Below are 21,374 nucleotides of genomic sequence, written 5' to 3' on the forward strand. Positions count from 1 at the left end.
GAAACTTTGCTGGTAGGCCACAACCTCGTTGTGATGCACAGATTTATGGAGATGGGTTAAACTAAGATGTAAGAGTTAGCCAATAAGAAGCTAAAGCTAATGGGCCAAGCAGTGTTTTAATTAATATAGTTTCTGTGTGGCTGTTTTGGTTCTGGGCAGCTGGGATGACCAAGTGGTCTCCTCTTACATCTGTGGCTTTATTTTCCATCTGCCCACCATTGTCCTGGTCTTTGCACAGGGAAAACACTTGTGGGAGAAGTTGTGTGTTCTGGCATTCTAATGGAAGAAACCTCTAAATTCTTCTTCTTATGGGCACTTTTCTCTCGATGCTTGCCTATTGAGGAAACCCATAACCTTGTCCAGATCAGCCTGAGAGAGCGCTCCTGGTAGTTAGCTTTACACTGCTGTGACCAAGTTAAGTGAAAAAGAATCACTTAAAAGAGGAAGGCTTCATGGTTGCTTGGCCCCATGCTCTTTGGCTGAGCTGGGATTTTGTGCCAAAAAAAAAAAAAAAAAAAAAAGTAACTACATCATGGTGGCCAGGAAGCAGATAGAGCAGGTGGGGGAAGAAGAAGAAGAGAGAGAATGTTCGTATGTTAGTGTGGGCTCTGTTCTTCCATCTGGCCCCCAGCCTGTGTGGCAGGATCCCTATATTCAGGATGGCTCTTTCCCCTTTGAGAAATCATCTTAAGAAGTGCCGCCATGCCCCTAGGAATGTGCTTTCTAAATCTAGGCACGTCTCAGTCCAGTCAAGTCGGTAGTCAAGACTGTCGCAGCACTGTGGCTGCTCATCACCACACAGAGGTTAATCAATCTAGTTAATCCTTTAATGTTTCAAATATTTTTATTTTATGCACACAGGACTTTGTTTTTGCCTGTGTATATGTCTGTGCACCATATGCATGCCATGCTCACGGAATCCAGAAGAAAGCCTCTGGTTCTCTACGACTGGAGTTACAGATGGGGGTTAATTGCCATGTGAGCACTGGCAACAGCACCCAGGTCCTCTGCAAGAGCAACAAATGCTCTTAATCATGAGGACAGCTCTCAGGCCCTAAACTGATCATTAAAAACAAAACAAAAACCCAACATTTTGTTTCTTTTTTTCCTAATCTTCATTGCATTCATGGCCAGTTGTTTGCTTCCTTTTGGTACTAGCAGGTAAAGTTCACTCCTCTTCTGGTTCTTTTTGAGATGTGGTTTATCAATTTGATATTTTTATTCTTTTTCATGGTAGATGATAATGACTATGTAGCTATATTGTTGCGGTAGGAAAACAGCCGTCAATAGTATGTAAATTAATGAACTTGGCTGTGATCTTTTATAAAACAAAACAAAACAAAACAAAAAAATAAACAGACCGAGACCTTGTTTGCCAACATCTGTTTAAGTTACATTCCAAAATATTTGAAATTAGTTTTCTTTTTGTTGGTATTCATGGTCTTCCTGCCCTTGCCCTAAAGGACACTGGATTTTTCTCTTTTCCAGGTCTCCACAGGTACCATTGGTTCGTGGGACTGGAGGGAGAGAAATACCACTGCCTTGACCTGGGTTGGACTTGTGAGAGGATCTGGGTAGCTTTGCACTTGGCCCTCAGTTGCAGCCCCATCCTAGCAGGAGGCTTTCTCTGTAGTCTTGCTCCAGCTGCAGTTGTCCCTGTAACCATTCACCAAATTTACAGAGGACACAAACAAGAGTCGGCCCCTGGCTGTACCTATTGCTGCAGGAAGTTTCAGATTCTGGCACTTGCCCACGCTTTCCCTTCACCTAATTTTTCTCACTTGCATGTAGGATAGCCTGTGCTCTTCCTCTGCTATCATACCCCAGTGCTTGTTCCCTGTCTGGCCTAGGAGGCTTTTCTGTACCGAACGGCAGTTGACTGCATTGTGGTTGGTGCTGTCTGACAAGTTCAAGAGGATGACAACTTCGGAGGCTGACATTTGTCAGGCGCGGTTCGGCTTTCCCCTTTCTGCATCTCGGGTGGGAATGGAAAGGCTGTTAAAGGCGCTTCGAGGGGATCTTTTCTTTGGGTGGCTCATTTTCTCCGGGAAGTTCTTTGACCTGTTGCAGGGACCAGTGGAACGCTACTGCTAGCATTCAGAGGCTGCGGGAGGGAAGCTGCTAGGGAATTAGGCTCCAGTCGTAATTTTTAAAGTAGACTTTATGTTTTAGATTTGCAGCACAACCGACTGGAAGTTATAGGTGTTTTGCATACACTCCCTTCAATACACAGATCCTTGTCTGTTATAAAAGCTTCCTGCAGCAGGCAGACACATTTACTAGAACTGATGGTCCCACGGTGGCGCATCCTGACCACCATAGTTTGCAGTAGGGCTTCTCTCTTGGACCCATCAATAACGCATATCCCAGTCAGTCAATTAATAAATCAAAACATATTGTTAGTTAATTGGGTGATAAAGCTACTGAAAGACATCTGGATCACTGCCACATTTCAGCAATTTTGAATGAAACTCTAAACAACTACCTGTGGGTTTGCATAAATGTGTTTTCACTTGGTGAATAGAATGGATTGAAATTGCTAAGCTATACGATGAAACTGTTTGGTCTTGTAATACTGCTGAGCTGTGAAAAGTCCGGGCTGCTCCTGCTAGCAACCAAGGGGAGTTCCTTCCCTTCCTTATCAACACTGATGCCACCGTTGAGGATTTAGGCCGTTATTCTAACAAGTGTGTTATGGTCCCCGATTGTTTGAAAGTCCCCAAAGACACATGATTCTAAGTATCCTTCACGCTTTTGCCACCATGTGTCGTCTTTGGTGTTCTATCTTTTAGGCTCTTTTGCTTGTTGTGAAGTCTGAAGAGTTCCTACCCATCGTGGGTACCATCTTGTATCCTTTCTCTCATTTTCTCACTCGGAGGCTCCTTAGGCTGTCTCACTGAATTCTGCTTTTCTTCCCTATTTCACTCCTGGTCTCCGAACCTCTAGCTGACGTAGCCCAGTTTCTGTTTTCCTTCTTCTTGTCCTTATTTTAATAAAAATCATTGTAGGGGTGAATTAAAGAGGAGAGAGAAATAGTTTGGGGGCCATTGCTTTGTTATTTGATATATTTTATTGAAAAATTTGATTTTTCAAATACATTTTTTGACATTTGAAATTTATGGTATCAATTCCTTTTGCATTAAGCACAAATAAAATTGGCTTTGTAAATGCTTTTGTATTCTTAATATCAAATAATATGCATTGCCATAATTAAGCTATTTTCTTCTATTTTGTTATAAAACTTATTCTTTGAGAAATAGAATTTTTAATTCAAAAAGACAAAACACAGTTTTGGTTTCTTCTTTTTATTTGAAGACTGCAGGCGTTGCTGTGTATGACACCAGCGCTCACTGTAGTCAAATGCTGCAGACAACTCGGCTAGCTGTTTTTCCTGCTGGCTCATAGAAGAGATGACTTGAAGTGGCATTTCTGTACTAGTATGTGTTTTAAGAAGTCAAGCAAATTGTTGATGAATTTTAGATGTGCCTATAAAGGAAGCATGGTTGTACACATTAAAATATAGGTAATCTGAGAGATATTTTATTTTTGACAATCTGTGACCATCCTAAATTGTTGTGATTTGATGGGCATTTGTGAGGCTGTGTGGAGACAGGTAACTTCTCTGTCGATGCTGAAAGTTAATGGCATTTACAGAGACAAGATATATGCGTGTCACACAATAGACTGACGGGATCCTAAATGACACATTTAGGTTCAGGCAGGACTTCTAGAACAGAAACTCTGGGGAGTTGGTGACAGATTGTGTGGGTTTGGACTAGAGGATTCACAGGGGAAACAAGCCTCAGGATGCTTCTGAAGGATGAGTCAGGTAGAGGAGGACTAGGGGCACTGGCTGTGATGGTCACCACGGGGTAGACAGCCCACGGCCTTTCAAGGGGATGCCACTCTCAGTGGAGCAGAGCACATGCATCAGAACTAACATGTGCAGTTAGATTAGTAGATTCAACCAGACAGGCGGTGTTGAAGGATAGGCGGTGTTTACCAGTGCTCTCTGAAGGTCTGTCCTGGCAGGAGCTGAAGAAAGTGCTTTGATTACCTTACTTCACGTGATTCTTTTAAGATTTTTAGTGAGTAACTTGGAATTCTCATTTGCAGGTGCAGAAGCATGCATACACTGAGTTTGAACACCTTTGACTGGTGGCATAAGCAGCAGCACAGACTCAAAGCCAGGTTGTGTTTTGCCACAAGGTCTGAATGCTTTTACCATCATCACCCATCGGCCCATAGGAGCTGCTTTTGCTGTATAGGCGTGTAATAGTACTATGCTTTAAGATGGCTAGTCTAAGGGTGGTGGACAGGAGAGATGGCAGCAGAGATAACAGGTCAGGAGGGATGGCAAGGATCTTTCCAGTAACTCTGCCATTGGCTATTAACCAAAGCAACGATAAAAAATAGATATCTAGAGGATGAAGAGGAACTGGGAACATTGGCTACTGAGAAAAGAGCAGACTGCAAGGTCAGAGGATGGGAGGATGGTATTGCCAGAAAGAAAAGACTCCTGAGGTTACTGATTTGCATAAAGGACCATTTGACTCGTTAGTGTGTATGTGTGTGTGTGTGTGTGTGTGTGTGTCTGTCTGTCTGTCTGTCTATCTGTCTGTCTGTGTATGCATATTCATATGTGTGTAGTGTGTGTGCATGTTTTCATGTGTGCAGGTATGTGGGTGCTGGAGTTGATGTCAAGTGGCTTCCTTGATCTTATTCTCCACTTTCTTTACTGAGGCAGGGTCTCTCATTTGAAGCTGGAGCTTGCTGATTTGACTGGTCCAGCTGGTGAGCTTGCCTTGGGGATCCTTCATTTCTGCCTCCAGAGCTTTAGGATTATAAGGAAGCTGTCACGCCATGTGGTTTTTTTTTGTGGGTGCTGGAGGTCTGAACTCCAGTTCTCACTTCTGAGCTTTCCACTCGGCCTCCTTACTCGCTGTGTGACGGCTGTTAGATTTTTCCCTGGTATCCCAGATGCCTTGAGCAGAGGATGCCAAGCAGCCAGCCAGATGCCCCTCCTGCTAGCATTGGCTGCTCTGAAACCCTGTGGCGCTGTGAGGAAACTACAAAGCAACCATAACTGCCTGTGCCATGCCAAAACTCTTGCTCCAGAAAGTTCCACGACTTGAAAAACAGACTACTCTGCTCTGGATTTTTTTTTGGGGGGGGGTAGTGGTGAACTCTTAATTACCTCGTAGCCATTTCTTCCAGACCAGAGGGAAGTGCTTCCCTTGGTCCAGGAGAAGGTTTGTGATTTGTGCAGAGACCTTCCTTTGCATTGTACACACAATCCTCCCTTCATTTGCATGAAGGTCTGCCCTGAGTTGTATAGAAACCCCTTGCTGTACTCTTTTCTGAATATGCATGCAAGAAGACTGTTTGGCTCACCTTTTGAGTCATTTTCTGATGCTCTTCCAGTGACATTCAGCCAAATAAATAGCTTCTTCCAAGGGCCTGTTTTTTTTTTTTTTTTTTTTCATCCAGTTTGATATTTACCGCTGATGGTACAAGCTAACCTGCTAACACGAGAAGGCAGCAGAGGTAGAAGCAGAGAGTAACAGCAATGAAGGTAACAGTAGACCCTGTCTGGGTAACAGCAGCAGCAACAGAACTGATATTGACAAGAGAACAGCTGGAGAATTCCAAAGAGCAGCTGGGTAGAATGGCAGGAAGCTAATGGAGATGAAGGTGGGGAAAGCTGGAGATGCACGTTGATGGGCTCTTACTGTTAGAAGAGCCTCAGGAAGCTTTGAAGCCTCAAGGCCAAAGGTCTTAGATGTCATAGTGTAAGAACTCTACCACTAACCACGGCCATGGGCTGTGGGTTACATCGCAGGCCTACGGGCTGTAAGACTAGCCACCCAAGAGTTGTAACAAGGTGTCTCTATGGGATGGAGGGTCCCGGCACTCAAACCTTGTTCATGAACTTTTAACACGAGCTGGAAGCTGAAGAATTCCAATGACTAGCTCCCATGTTCTAGAGCCACTCGTCAAAGCTCACAACAATAAGCCACATTGCAGTCCCTGGACCACAGTGCATGGCTATGTCCCAAAACAAACAAAAACAGATAAGAAAATAGAACAGAATTTACTTTTGCTTTTAAAAGGTAGATCCTAAGACCAAGCATCCTCCCGCTGCCCAGCAAGTTACAGGCTGGGTCTTGCTGGTTTCAGCCCAGCACCTTGGGATCCTGTCCTTTCTTTTACTGGGTGAGGTCTGTCAAGCCGCCTGTTACTGCTGCTGCCACTGGGACAGGGTCTCCTGTCTACTGATGCAATTCTGCAGCCACCTCTGCTCTCTTCTCCTCGTGCTAGCAGGTTAGCCTGTATTACCACAGTGAAAACCAAGAGAGGGCGAGAAAAGACCCTTTTCTCATGGTCCTTGAGCAGCAGGTGCCTGGCCCTCTGGGGTTGGAGCTGTAAAGTTTCCTGGTCTGACAGTCTGTCCCCTGTTCTTCGGCTCAAAAGAACTGGAAAGTATTTCCCACGATTCCTCTCTGAATGAAGCAAAAGCCAGGTGATTGACAGCATTTTGACATGTTCACACAACCTGGTGAGGAGAGCAGTTGGCCAGGAACCCTCCGTTGTTGCTTGCTCTTGTTCCTGTCCAGTTCCTACCTGACTCCCACCTTTTTGTGGGGGGCCATACTTTTGTCTGTCTATCTTGGAATCTTAACTGTAAGGGCTTAACTCAGATGTGGTCCAGCCTGCTTCCCACTGTTAACAGATGGACTCTTTTATTTTATTGGCAAAAGAGTTAGGCAAATAGCAATTTCTTTGTAGTTGAGAACCAGTTGTATTCTCCTTTCAACATAAGACATTGTCTCGCTCTTCCTGTGACTGTACAGTACTGACTCACTATACTAGATTTTTGTTAGCACTGGGGATTGAACCTAGGATTGCACATACATTAGGTAGATCCTTTCCTGCTGAGGGGAAGCTCTTGCTGGACTTTTGAAATGGGAATCTCACTGAGTTACCAGGCTGGTCTTGAGTTCACACAGTAGCCAGTCATGCCCTGGAACTTTATCCTCCTCTCTAACCTCCTGCACCACTGGGCCTGCCTATGATGGTTGATTTTTAAGAACCACCTCATTTTATGCATTAGGAACAGCGGGAAGGCTATAATGTACAATCGGTCGTATATTGTTCTCTGCTCTGAGAAATCTTTACATGTGAACAAAAATGTATCTTAGGTGGAAAATTGTGAAATGTAAGGAATCAGTGTCCAGAGTCACTGAGTGCATATGAAATATGTAGAAATATGTATGGATGCTAAGTCTTACTAAGTTATTAAAACTTACGAAATTTTTGTTCAATTTCCCAATCAAATTTCTATGACACCATTATTCTCTAGAAATACAGTCATTAGCTTTCCTTGGCACTTGCTGTCTGATGAGTTATCAGACTTCCTCATGCACCGAGTGTAATGTTGTCTGTACTTTAACCCAAGCTGCCCTCCCCGCCATTCACAACTGCCTGAGTCTTTTCAGGCCTTTCTCTATTTCCGTTTTATTTTGTTTTATGTCTATGGCTGTTTTGTCTGCATGTATATGTCTCAGATCCCCTGGAGCTGGACTTAGAGACAACTGTGAGCTGCCATGTGGTTGCTGGGAATTGAACCCAGGTCCTTGGGAAGAACAGTCATTGCTCTTAACCACTGAGCTAGCTCTCCAGCCCCTAAACTTATTAAATAAAACAATTTAGGCATATGAATGTTTGCCTGCATGTATGTATGTGCACCATGTGCATACAGTGCCTGTGGTAGCCAGGGGAGGGCATCATCTCCCTTGAACTAGAGTTAAAGGTGGTTGGAATCCGTAGGTGCTCAGAACTGAGCCTTGGTCCTATGGAAGAGCAGCAAATGCTCCTATCTGCTCGCTCAGCCTTCTCACCTACTCCATCCTTCCAGACCTTTTCTGATTACTTTTAGTTTTCATTGAGTTATTTCTACTGAGGACTTCATGCCGTGTCTTGATTCTGCACCCTACAGCTTGACACTTGATATAAATGTGTATTATCTGAAATTCCCATCATTTTGTGTATGTCCTAGTTGGAAAAGTTCTTTTTAGGATTAAGAATGCTTATACTTTTCTTTTCTGGAATTCATATAAAAATTCAGAGCACACAGGAGAAGTCCACACACAAAAGTGGTGACTGTTGATAAAAGTTTGGTACCACAGATCCTGTAGCTGGGATCCCGAATGACAGCTGATTTGTGAGCCTTTCTAAGACTGTTGTGTTCAAAATGACATTTGCATTTCAAAGTTCAGATTAACTCCCCTGGGGAGATAGATGCAGTCTATATCACTGAGCAGGGCGAGAAAACATTATTATACTTTATAAATAATCTCTGAAATACTTTGCAACAGTAGTTATGGAAACACAGAGAACAAATGTATCTTTAAAAGTAATTATTTCCCAAAGCAATTAGGTTTTCAAATTATGTTAGAGTCCGGGCTTTAGAGTGCCTTGGCTTATGTAAATCCGAATGAGCTTCTTTGTTAATTGCCTCCTAAATGCTTCATTTAGACACAAGTCTGTTGCTGGAATTAATTTGATTACATAATGTATGAAAAGCAGCCTTTGTCTTTCTATTTAACGTAATACAAAAGAAACTGGACCATGAGGTAAACAGAGGCAGTTAGCTTCCTGCTAGGGCAGAACTGCTGTTTGTGGTCCTGTGCTGTTCGCCTCGGACATCGATCTGTGTGCAGCTCTCCTGTACCTCCTGTTGTACAATCTATGGTAGAAAATGAACTGAATGTTTTGTGAGAATGTGAAGTGGAAGGTTTCCTCTTACCTGCCGAGGACTGTCAGATTCTCCTTACATGTCTAGTTAGTTCCTCGATCGTTCTCACTGCCTTTTTGAATTCCCTCCACACACGTGAACAGTCCCCTTCCGGCCTTTGTTTGACAGCTCTACCCAGGGAAAGAAAGGACAGGATCCCAGGGAGCTGGGTGTAGACTGGCAAGCCCCAGCCTATACCTTGCTGCGCGTGTAGGTGATGCTTGGTCTTAGGATCTACCTTTTTTTGTTGTTTTGTTTTTGTTTTTATGTTTTTGGTTTTGGTTTTTTGAGACAGGGGTGGCCTTGGCTGTCCTAGAACAAGCTCTGTAGACAAGACTATCCTTGAACTCATAAAGATCTGCCTGCCTCTGCCCCCCCCCCCAAAGTGCTGGGATTAATTCCCTGAGTTCAATACCCAGCACCCAAATGTTCTGGAGTTCTCTGTAACTCCAGTTCCTGAGAATCCAGCACACCCACACAAACATACATGCAGGTCAAACACCAATGCACATACAATAAAAATAGATAAATCATTTTAGGATCTACCTTTATAAGCAAAAGCAAATTCTGTTCTATTTCTTATCTGTTTGTTTGTTTGTTTGTTTGTTTGTTTTGGGACACAGTCACATATTGTGGTTTAGGCACTGAAAATGTGGTGATCCTCCTGCCTCAGCCTTCTGAGTACTGGGATTACACATGGGCCACTATACTTGTTTTTTTTTTTCAAAAGGTTTTTTAAAAATGTACATGTTTCATGTGTACAGATGCTGGAAGATGGCAGGGCAGTGTGTCATGTTGAATTCCCTGGACCTGTAGTTACAAGTGGTAAAGAGCCACCTGATAGGGTTACTGAAAGCTGAACACTGGTCCTCTAAAAGATCAGCAAGTGTTCTTAACTACTGAGTCAGCTCTCAAGTCCCAGCTTGCTTATTGCTTGATGGACTTAAGCTGAGTAGTACATTACAAGAGAAGAATACTACTTGAGAAGAGGGTTGAGAAGAGTAATATATTTCATAGATTTTCCCTCAGATTATTAATATGATGATATTAGTATATGTAAGTATATGTAATTGCATATATATATGTAAGTATATGTAATTAATATCAAGATGATATTAATTTTAGATACTCAGTTATAGTTGTACTGAGAAGAAACAACATCACATTTCCTTAAATAATTTAATATGAAAAGCCCCCATAAAATAAGAATGTTAAAAACCTGTATATTTTACAACCAACATCCTGGTTCTTTACAACATAAGTTTCATAAAATTAAAAAGTAAAACAATACTCTCTCTCTTTCTTACTCTCGCTCACACTCTCTCTGTGTTTTGGGTCTAAGAACACTAAAGTAATAGGACACAATGTAGACTTCTAAGTAGATCTGCATTGCTAAAGAAGAGACACTGCAAATTTCACTACTGGGATCATTTTATTTTATTTATTATGCTCTTGAAATTAGAGAATATTATATTACTCTAAATTTGGAGTATAATAATGCTATGGCCTTAAATCTTAGAAAATAATATTTTACTGTATTTAAGAACAATATGCACTGGCAGACAAAATTTATTTTTAAAACGGTGCAAAAGAAAGAAAATTGTGGGTGTGCTTATTCACATGTGCCTATGTTTCTGTGTGCATGTGTATACACGCTTGGTGCTGCAACCTGGGATTTTCTGCTGACGATCCTTTTGTATTAGGTGATGCTCTGTAGCCTTTGCCACATCAGTGTTCTTTGGCATGCATTCTTATTTGTGACTTCCTCATTCTGTGTTTTTCTTTTGTCCACCTCATCTTGTTTAAATTACTTGAGATGAATTTGGTTTTATGAAGCTTATTTTCTTTCCATACAGCGAGGAAAACTACCATTGAAATAATGTAGGCAGCATAAATACATGCTACTCTTTATCCCCAGTAGAACTGTAAAGAAAATAAGAGAATATTTGTATAATTTCATCACCTCCAAAGGAACAGGTTTAAATATTTGATTTGCTGATTTGCATGCCTTTACTTAGCAAGAATGGATACTGGGGTGCGGGGTTAATATTCAGGCTCTAAACCATGAAGTACATCATCAATAAATAAGATTCCCTAAATAAGCTGTTTCGAGCTTATTGGAAATACTTAAGAATTGGAGAATTGTCTTGGACACTTTGTGAAATTTTCCTTTTGAGGCTGTTCTGAGAGTATCACACTGTGTGGTTGTTCTAGAACAAATAGAACAGGCTGTGGTTGTTCTAGAGCAAATAGAACAGGCTGTGGTTGTTCTAGAGCAAATAGAACAGGCTGTGGTTGTTCTAGAACAAATAGAACAGGCTGTAATGACAAGAGTAAGAACTTACCTTGCGAATTTGAGTTCTCACAGTGTTATTTCGTTCTGATGCCTTATGACCAGGTAGTCTGTTGGCTGATTCCTCTAGAAGAATATAAATCTTAAATGTAAAGCAGAACTGGGGTGCAGCTCGTTGGCAGAGTGCCTGCCTGGAGTACACAAGGCCCAGGTTCAGTCTCCAGCACTGTATAAACCACATATGCTGATGCACGCCTGCAGTCCCACCCAGGGGGTAGAAGGCAGAGGCAGGTTGATGGAGTCAAAGTTTGAGGCCAGCCTGGACTGTATGAAACCCTATCTATAAAAACCAAAACCCAAAGCCTTTGTACAATATGTGTCAGATCTTAGGAATACAATTAACCCCATCAAAACACCCTACAAAATATGGGCCAATGAGATGGCTCAGTGGGCAGAAGTGATTGCCGCTAAGCCTGATGACCTGAGTTCCACCCCTAGGACCCACATGGTAGAAGGAGAGATTTGAATTGACTTCTGCGTATGTCTTCTGACCACCACATGCATGCTGTCACACGCCCTCCTCCCAAAGAAATAAGGTTTAGGTTTTTAAAATATTGAATATGAGGCAAGGGAGGTGACTCAGTGGGTGAAGTGTTTGCTGTGCCAGCGTGGGTGTTAATATCTAGGTCTCTGGTACCACATAAAATCCTGGCGTGATGGCCACTGTAATCCCGGCACTCGGGGATGGCAGAGACAGGCAGATGGTGGGCTCACCGGGCAGCCAGTTAAGTGCAACTGTAAGATGGGAGCAGCAACCTCTGGCCTCCATGCCCCTATTCACAGGCACGTGCCCCACGTCCCCCCCCCAACATGCACAGGTGCACATACATGCATCTACTGCACACACTGTCCCCAAGCAATCAAACAGAAACATTAATGAATGTTACTTTGTAAGCCATGTGTGCCTTTTGCAGCGCTTCAGTACTCAGAGGGTGAGCTCCTTCTTCGTTGATCTATTCCTAGCACTGACTAGAAAGAGAAAGTGCAGCTGCAACTAGAATTGTCCTGGAGGTGTAAAATAACAGATTGAGACTGACCAGAAAGCCATACCCTGGAGGAGCAGCGATGAGAAGGGTCTTCTCCTGGCTGCTGTGTGGTTGAACGTTTTACTAGGTAGAGGTGACTGGACTGCGAAGGCCCACGAGGTTGTTCTCACAAGGGTTAGGAGCATCACTGTGGCCCAAAGAGACAGTCCATCTCTGGATTCCACTTCCATCTCCGTTTAAACCACCTAACCCTCCCTGCACTTCCTGCCTCCTGGACCACCCTCCTAGTCGTCTTACACCGTCTCTTAGGTGTTCGTCTGTGCTGGCTGACTGCCTCCTCTCCCTAAACTTTACTAATCACTCTTTCTGTTGTCCTCTGGCTTCCGCTGTCACCATCAAATGTTCTCCCTGATTCTGAGGCATAGAATCTGAATATGAGACATCGTACTCATTTGTCTGCACTTTTGAGTGGCTTTTGGCTTTGCCTAGGCCCTCTCTCCTGTCTGGAGCTGTGATTCTTGTCTTTGCTACACTCATACCCCTCTGTCGGCATGATGCCTGATCATGGATCCTCATACTCCTCCCCATCCCGGGACCATGCCCAGGGATCTATCCTGAGGCCATTTTATGTTTTTTCAGTAGGTTCTACCTCCTGAAAATCGATGAGCCCAGCAGATACAAGTACCCCTGCATACTGACCATGTTTACACCCCTATTTCTGGAGCCCCCTTCTTTTCGCAGAGGGTGCACTTTCCCCCTTTGTATCATTCCTGCACTGTTTCTTTAGACTGCAATTCCTACAGTGCTTTTTTTTCTCTAACATTTTGAAGAAATTAAAATATTCTTACTGTAAGAAATCATTTGAGCGGTTTTATGGTGTTATAAAAGGAGCAGCGGGCCGCTTCCCGCCACCTGACTACCTTTACCCGAAATAATTACATGAAGATCTCTATTAATTAAATTACTACCTGGCCCATTAATTCTATCCTTTTATTGTCTAACTCTCACATATTGATCTAACCCATTTCTAATAATCTGTATTGCCACTTGACTGTGGCTTACCGGCATGAGTCTAACCAGCGTCCATCTCGGAGAGGAGAGCCATGGCATCTGCCTGACTCTGCTTTCTTTCTCCCAGCATTCTGTTCAGTCTACTCCACCTATCTAAGCTGCTGTCCTATCAAAAGGCCAAGGAAGTTTCTTTATTTGACCAATGAAAGTAACACATAGAAAGAAGACCCTCCTACACCATTTGGGACCTCGCCAGCTGCTGACATGACCCCTTCACCTCCAGAGCCAGCTCCAGCTCTAGAGGTCCCAGCAAGAGTCCAGAACGTTGAGGATTTTGTTCCTGAAGATGACCTTGACCGAAGATTCCTGGAAGATACAACCCTACCTAAAGACAAGAATAAAATTGGAGCCAAAGGCCCACAGCAGGATAGTGACAGTGACAATAGGGAACCCATCGGAGGGAACCCAATGGTGGTAGGTTTCCAGGATGACGTGGACATAGAAGATCAGCCACATAGCAAATCTCTGCTGTCCTCAGACCTCGTCCCCAGTAAGAATATCAGTCTTTCCAGTGATGAGGAAGCTGAAGGATTGGTAGGCCACCCCGAAGTGGCTCCTCAGCAATGCTCAGAGTCTGAGACAAAATGGTCCTCCACCAAGGCCTCACATTCACAAAAGAAGGGAGCTCCCACACAAGCCATATCCTCGTGGTCAGATTGTCTTTCCATTGGCTCAGGGCCTGACCATGGCAGTACCAAGCCACCCACTGATGGCACTCATAGACCCCGGGAAGGGAAAGACAAGCAAGTGTCATCAGAAATGGGATCCCAAGGGTCCCATTGCTGCCCAGATGCTGTCCTTCGTCATAGATGATCCTGACTTTGAAAGTGATGACTCGGACACACAGAGGAGAGTGGGTGGATTCCCAGTAAGAGAAGACTTATCTCTGATGTGACCGATGAGGACACTGGCTCTGCCCAGCCACCCCCACCCTCCAAACCCCCAGTCTCTGCTTTTAGACTGAAGAATGACTCAGATGTCTTTGGTGTGGGTCTGGAGGAGACAGAACCTAAGGAAAGCAGTGATGAAGATAAAGACGGCAAACTTCCCTCTAAAGAGAAGAAGAAAAAGAAGAAAGGCAAAGAGGAGGAAGAAAAGGCTGCAGAAAAGAAAAGCAAACACAAGAAGAACAAGGATAAGGAGGAAGGCAAGGAGGATTGGAGGAAGAAGAGAAAGTCCCCTCGTAGTAGGGAACAGAAGGCTGCAGATGATCTGGAAGCCTTCCTGGGGGTCAGGGCTCCTAGCAGCCGCCACCCTGGAGGTAGGGACTGTGAGGAACTCTAGGCTGCCAGAGGCAGTTGGTTTTCCTGGGAAGAGGGGATCTGCCAGTGACTGATTGGGGAGGCTGCTGCCTATGCACCCACGTTCCCAGGACCACCCTGCCACCTATGTCCCCCAGCCATTGTATCTGCCCTCATTATGGTGGTACACTAGAAGTCTAAACAAGGAAACAAAAGACCTCTACACCTAAAACTTTAAACTCAGAAGAAATAAGTTGAAGAAATGAAAGCCCTCCCTTGCTCATGCATTGACAGAATTAGCAATGTAGAAATGGTTTTACTTCTCAAATCATTCTTTTAAGTTCAGTGTAATTGCCTCCAAGATTCCAGTGACATTCCGGAAATAGAAAAAAAAATCTTAAAATTCATACGGAAACAGAAGACCTTGAATAGTCAGAGGGATCCTAGACAAAAAGAAGATGCTGGCAGTATCACCATGCCTAATTTCAGATTATGCCACAGATCTTGGTGACAAAGCCTTGTACTGGCATGAAGACAGACACACAGATGAGTCAATTAGAAAACAAATGTGAATCCATATAGCTACAGCCACCTGATTTTTTGACATTGAAGAAGAAAACCTTTGAAAAAATAGTGGTGGGGAAATCCATATGTAAAAGAATTGAATTCACTGTGCACAACTTAAGACAGATGAAAAACCTTAGTGGAAGATCAGAAACTCGGAACGTTTCAAGGAGAAATTAGGTAGAGCAATTCAGTATTGGGCATGGGGAGGATCTTCTGAATAGGAGTCTGCACCCTTAGGAAATGATGGTAGCTGATAGATGGAATCTCCCAGATAAACCACTGTAGTACAGCAACGGAATGGTTAACTGAGTGAAGAGACCACCTAACGAGTAAAGGGAAAATCTCTACTTGCTATCCATCTAACAGGGTTAATACCTAGAATAAAGAAACTAAACTAACAACTGTACAAGAAGACATCAAATAGCACAATAAATTAGCTAATGATATTGTCTTCAGTCAGTGTTCTGTTGCTGTGAAGAGACACCTTAACCACAGCAACTTTTACAAAAGGTAAACATTTAACTGGAACTGGCTTACAGGTGTAGACATTTACTGCATTATCCTCATGGCAGGGAGCCTGGCAGCATGCAGGCAGACATGGTGCTGGAGAGGGTGGAGTTCTACATCTAGATCCACAGGCAGCGGGAGGAGAGAAACTCTGGACAGGGCTTGGACCCTTGAAACCCCAAAGCCCACCTCTGGCGACAGACTTTTTCCAGCAAGGCCACACCTCCTAGTCCCTGTCAAGTAGTACCACTTACTAATGACCAGGCATTCAAATATATGAGCCTATGCAGGGGGCCTTCTCATTCCCACACAGAAGTGACCAAGAGAAATGTCCAGCCTCATTGTCCATGAGCAAAATGCAAGTTAAGCCTACACTGAGATCCTGTTTTACCCTAGTTAGAATGGTAGCTACGGAGAAACAACACCCTTGGGGGTTCAGAAGAAGGATTCCTGCTTCTTTGCATCCTAAGTATTCATTAATTCTGCATTGTTGATAGCAACACTTCTGGCTGGCACAGATGGGTTCTCTATGTCTCTAAAATTATTTATTTTTTTAAAATATTTGGGTATTTTGTTTGTGGAACATGTGTATGCATGTTTGCACATCATATGCATGCCTGATGCATGTGGAGACTAAAAAAGGGCGTTAGATACCCTGAACCAGAGTTGCAGATGGTTACGAGTGACCATGTGGGTGCTAGGAATTGAACCCAGATTCTCTGGAAGAGCAGCCAGGACTCTTCACCAATGAGCAGTACTGTTCTGCTGAAGGAACCTAGCAATAAAAGGATTCCGAATAACATTCTGGTGTGCGCATAGATGAGTGCCTTCCTCAATCATCACTGAATATGAAGAAGTTGAGCTGGTGCCTAACTAGAGCCTTGACACCAATTGTGTGTTCATAGTACTAGAAGGTGCTCTGAAGGCTACCAAAGAAGAAAGGTAAATATTAATCCAGCTACAAGCCCTCCAGTCTACAATAGTGACCTGTCCACAAGATTTGTTGGTACAATACTGACACAAAGCTTGTACAACTAGCCAATCAATGTCTGATGGATTTAAGGCCTACTCCATGAAATGGAACCCATTCCCAACACTGCTTAGGTCACCAAGAACCTGAGACTAGATAGGCTGGGGACTGGGAGAAAGCGGGGCTGTTCTGCTTAAGGAATCTAGCAATAAAAAGGTTCCTAATGCCATTCTGCTATACTCACAGATCAATGTCTTCCTCAGTCATCACCATAGAAGCATCCCCTGCAGTAGATAGGAACAAATACAGAGATCCGCAGCTAGACGATGTGCAGAGAGATTCCTTGGAACACTCAGTCCTAAATGGGTGTCTTCCTCAAATCCCTCTCCTCAGAACTCAGGGAACCCTGCATCTGAGTAGGCAGAAAGACTGTAAGAGCGAGAGGGAAGCCAAGACTCCAAGAAAAATAAAACAAAACAAACCACTAAGGCCTTGTAAATCAACATGATCCACACATATGAACTCACAGAGAATGTAGTAGCATGCACAGAGCCTGCATTGGTCTGGACCAGATGGGGTCTCAGCCCCTGAGAGGGGTGGTAGATACAAGCCCCATCCCTCACAGAGGCCATCTACAATTGATAACCACTCACAAATGAAAACTTTGTTTTCTCCAATGGAGTCTCACAGGGTACACAAACCACTCTGAAGACCATTCCCATGCCCAGTAGCAGATGGACAACACAAAATGAACTCAATGGCATTTTTGAGGATTTTTGTCTAATAATCTAATAATTTGTTTTGTCAGGGCTTCATTGTTTATTGTTTATTGTTTGTTTTGTTTTATTTTATTTTTTTACCATACAGACCCTTTGGGTATATGATATAATTTCCAACTTTATATGTCTATGGGTTGTATGTGTGTGCAAATGTGTGTGTCACTGTGTCTATACATGCTTCCTTGGCCATTTTGTTTGTTTGTTTGCTATATTCTATTGTGTCATATTTAGTTTTGCTTTATCTTATCTTAATTTATTTTATCACTATTTCTTAGATGCCTGTTTGAATCCTAATGAGAAAGAAAAAGTGTAGATTTGGGTGGGTGGGGAAGAAGTGGGGAGGATCTGGGAGGAGATGAGGGAGGACAAACAGTAACCAGAATGTAGTGTATGAAAGAAAACCTATTTTCAATAAAAAATTTAAAAAGTATTATACCAGTGTCATTATGTAGTGTTACACATATTATATGCTTTTTAAAAATCAGAGTTTTTAGGCTATTTTGAAGATACAGTTTTACAGATCTTTCAAAATTTGCCTATTGGTGTTAGGGATCTAATTATCAAGAATATTAATTTACTAAAGACAGAAAAAATCACTGGAAGTATTTGTTTATATGTTTGTGTATTTGTTTATTGTGTGTGTGCTCATGCCACTGTGCATGCGTGGAGCTCAGGGACAACTTGGGGGAGTCGGTTTTCTCCTTCCACCACATGGGCTCTAGGGTTGTCAGCTTAGTGGCAGCACCTTTATCTGCGGAGCCATCTTACTGGTCCCCTCCATGTCGCTTTCCTGAGAGCTGAGGATATTAAACACTTTTAAAAAATATATTGTACTTATTGCCCATTTGAAGATTAAGTCCATTCAGACCTTTTCCCCATTAGTTATTTAGCCTTTTGCTGTTGGATAATTTGAGTTCTTTATATATTCTGGGTATTAACCCCTCCTGGAAGAATAGCTGGTGAAGATTTTCTCTCATTTTGTATGCGTACTCTTTGCTATTTCTTTTGCTAGGCAGAAGCTTTTCAATTTGATGCAATCTTGTTTCTTGATTCTTGGTATTATTTGAGTTATTGGAGTTCTATTCAGAAACGTATTAATTTGTGTAGGCTGAATAATCCTTGTACTTCTGGAAGGGAGCAATGTGGTCGTGGTGATATGATCTTTTTAATGTGCAAGTTTGCAGGTAGTATATTTAGTGCTTTTTTGGTTTCTCTTTAATTGGTCTGGTGGTGGTACCGTATCCTTATAGAGTTGGTGTTGAGGTAGCACTGCATTGTGAAAGGGGCTTAGAAGCATTCTTTCCTTGCCATTTTATGGGATAATTTGAAGAGCATTATTATTTTTTTTGTTAAAGGTCTGCTGAAATTCAGCTATGAATCTATCTGTTCTGGACTTTTCTTTGTTTGAATACAAAGTTATTTTAGACCCTTTCTTAGAAGTTTTTTTTAATGGTTTTATGATACTACATTGTACTAAATATATCCTCCCCTATACAATGATGTGTATCATGAGGGCCTGCCCAGTTCCCATAGCTAGTAAGCCCCAAAGAAAATCATACAGAAGTCTCCATAGGTTATAAAACTGATGGGCCCATTAACTCTTATAACTTATATAAACCCATTATTCTTATCTATGTTAGCCACAGGGCTCAGTACCCTTTTCAACGGGACAGGTCACATCCTCCTTCTTTGGTGATCTGGGAAGGACTACCGAGGGAGCTTCCTTCTTCCCAGAATACTTCTGTTCTCATTGCCCTACCTCTACTTCCTATCTGGCTACTGGCCAATCAGTGTTTATATAAAATGTAATTGACAGAATATAGAACTGTCCTGCACCAGTGATAACTCACTTTAGCACTGGTAAGTCAGTTGATATAATATGTCACAGTAAAGGCCTAAATTATTTTACTTAATAAACTAATATAATACATTTTTCTTCAGTGGATGGTCTTTATTACAGATGTACTTTATTTGCTTGCAATGAATATATTTTATTTCTGGTTAGTTAGATTTTAAGTAGGAACATATTAATATATTACTAGAATATTAATAGGATCCAGCTGTCATAATAAAGCATCATAAATCTTTGTCTTAAATATCAAGAATTAATTGTTTTGTGGTATTGTGTGGCAGACTTCTCCTGGGGAGACACAACATATACATGCATACTCACTGCAGGAAGGGAGCCTGTGACAAGGCAAAGTATGAATACTATCACGGTCCAACTTTGTGAATTGATTCATTTTATTGGGGTCACTTAGAGAAAAATGGATGAGAGTTTACTTACAAAAGCAGAAATGACTCAAAGACAGCTGTGTCACCAAATTCCACCCCAGCATGGGTGACAGCTCCCAAAAGCTGGAAACCTGGAGCATACTTCATAACCTGCAGGCAGCGCCACAGGTTGGAAAGTGTCCTTTCCAGGGGGCTCAGTTGTTCTCTGTTTTCTCTAGAAAGTTCAGCTGCTCTCTACTTCTTTCAGGGTGTGTCTTAGTCACTGCTCTGTTGCTGTGAAGAGACGCCATGACTGAGGCACCTTATAAAAGAAAGCATTGCACAGTTTGCTTGCAGTTTATAGGACTAGTCCACTGTCATCGAAATGTGGAGTGTTGCAGCAGGCAGGGAGGTGGGCTGGCCAGCCGGCAAGCACACAGGCATGATGCTGGAGAAGTAGCTCAGAGCTTTACATCCTGATCTATAGGCAAGGTGAGGGGGGCTAGGGGAGGTGGAGGGACTGAGACTGACTGGCTAGATGGTCTCTGCTTCTTTAAGGCTTGTCTTGAGTGTTGGAAAGAAGGGACATTGGACATATGATCAGTTTCAGGGACTTCCTGAAGCTACTTTGAGTTGTTTATTTCATTTCTTAACGAGCTTCCTTGCAGAATGGAATGTTTGAATTTGTGAGGAAACTGCTCTACATTGTGTGGCTGGGATAATGGCTCAGTAGGGAAGAGTGCTCTGTGAGCAAGTTTGAGGACTTGAATCTGAATCCCAGCACACATGTAAAGAGCCAGGCACGGCCAAATGTGCCCGTAGCTACATTACTGGAGCAGTGGGCGGCGGATATCATACTCCAGCCTAGCCAAAATGTCAAGTTCCAGTTCAGTGAGAGACATTGTCTCAAGATAGTAAGACAGAGAGCAATAGTGAAAGATGCCTACTGTCTATCACAGGCCTTTGTATGCATGCAACAATTTCTCAGTTTGAACACTGGAAGTTCCATACCCAAAGTAGCATGTTGTTCAGTCCTATGAGGGCTTTCTTTCTGGCTTACATGTATGTTCCTCGTATGGTAGAGACAGAAGGACCAAGTATAGATGAGGTCCTACCCTGTGACCATAGAAACCTAATTACTTCCCAACGGTCTCGTCTCCAAATACCGTCATGTCCAGGGATAGGGTTGCAAAATATGGATTTGAAAGTAATATAATTCATCCCATAGCAGCCAACATTAGGGAAAAAAGACTATCGGGAAATAACTTGTTTCACGCGGACTTGTAAATTTGTGTATATGTGCACTCATCAGAATGAATATGTCCAGCTGTGTTCTCAGATGCTTTTACACACGGGTGCACATATGTGGAGGTTCAAGGTTGCAGTTAGTGTCGCTCCTTGATGGCAGGGTCTTCCACTGATCCTGGAGCGCATGGATTCCTCTAGGATGGCTAGTCAGTCACCTTCAAGAACCCACCTGTTTCCTCAGTCTTCTCCACTTGAGTCTTCATATGTAAGATACTTATTTTAAAATGATCATAACTCGGGCTGATTGCTCAGTGCAGAGGCACCTGTTAGTGAGCCTGGTTGCCTGAATGTGACCCCTGGGTCCCTCAAGGTGGAAGGAGAGAACCAACTCCCCGGAGTTGCCAGCTGACCTCTACCTATGTACCATGGCATGTGCACTTCCCCAGAATAAAATAAATAGGTGTAAAACTATTTTCCAACGATTATAACTTAATAATGGCATGTTTCATGTGGTAATTTATTGGGGTATTGATTTGTTGTCCTTGGCACCCTTTTATTGTTCTTAAGTTTTTAGAAATGTATCTTAATATTTCTTTCCTGAAAGATACTGATGTGTTTGATACAGATGAGGACTTGTTTAT

General features: G+C 42.8%; 1 protein-coding gene and 1 pseudogene across 7 annotated transcripts in view; both read left to right on the top strand.

Annotated features, from left to right (window-relative positions):
- The window catches only part of Fam184a (family with sequence similarity 184 member A), a 126,235-nt gene that overhangs the window by 39,320 nt on the left and 65,541 nt on the right, over nt 1–21,374 (top strand). The window lies entirely within an intron of this gene.
- LOC130862365 (rab-like protein 6) lies at nt 12,799–14,491 on the top strand (annotated as a pseudogene).

The sequence above is a fragment of the Chionomys nivalis genome, chromosome 2 (assembly GCF_950005125.1).
Source record: "Chionomys nivalis chromosome 2, mChiNiv1.1, whole genome shotgun sequence".
NCBI lineage: Eukaryota > Metazoa > Chordata > Mammalia > Rodentia > Cricetidae > Chionomys > Chionomys nivalis.